This window comes from Ursus maritimus, unplaced genomic scaffold (genome assembly GCF_017311325.1).
Source record: "Ursus maritimus isolate PB19 unplaced genomic scaffold, ASM1731132v1 scaffold_4, whole genome shotgun sequence".
Classification (NCBI taxonomy): Eukaryota; Metazoa; Chordata; class Mammalia; order Carnivora; family Ursidae; genus Ursus; species Ursus maritimus.
Genome location: NW_024426552.1, coordinates 58,565,583 through 58,566,032, shown reverse-complemented (window position 1 = coordinate 58,566,032; position 450 = coordinate 58,565,583). Strand labels below are relative to the sequence as shown.

The following is a 450-nucleotide window of genomic DNA, read 5'->3' as shown; positions in this document are numbered from 1 at the left end:
TCTGAGCGAAGTTTCCGCTCCCCAATGGGTGTTTGAGATAGCGGATTGGGCCTCTTCTAGCCCAATCGAAGGTGGTAGAGATGAGGAAAGAAGGAGATGGGGGCGGGGACAAGGGAGAGGAGGAGGAAGAGTGCATTTTGTTTATGGGCGGCAACCTCACGAGGGGCGTCCCACTCTTATTGGCTCACTGAAGTCAAGAGTGACATAAGAATAACCCAATAACGGGTAAAGATAGAGGGTTCGCGGCGTGAGGCACCCAATGTGGGCCTTCTGCCGAAGAAGTAGGGGCGGGGGGAAGTTTAGGAGTTGAGGAAAGAAGATTAAAGAGCGCGAGGAGGTAACCCCAAAAACTCTAATTTGTTGTGGGGCGGGCGGGAGGGAGGGGTGTGTGCGTGCGAGAGGGATGAGGCGTCTGCGAGGCACTGGAGTAGGGGCGACGGGACGGGAAAG

The 450-nt window shown here is 55.8% G+C and overlaps 1 protein-coding gene across 23 annotated transcripts in view; it reads left to right on the top strand.

Annotated features, from left to right (window-relative positions):
- Positions 1-230: 230 nt before the first annotated feature.
- ZBTB20 (zinc finger and BTB domain containing 20) overlaps positions 231-450 on the top strand; it is a 757,238-nt gene continuing 757,018 nt past the window's right edge. For 19 of the 23 annotated variants that reach the window (XM_040621288.1, XM_040621270.1, XM_040621274.1 and 16 more), the window contains exon 1: positions 232-337. The gene's annotated coding sequence lies outside the window, so the exon portion shown is untranslated. Of the gene's footprint in view, positions 338-450 lie in introns of all 23 variants that reach the window. The other 4 variants (XR_005832190.1, XR_005832191.1, XR_005832189.1 and 1 more) reach the window with 2 other exon arrangements.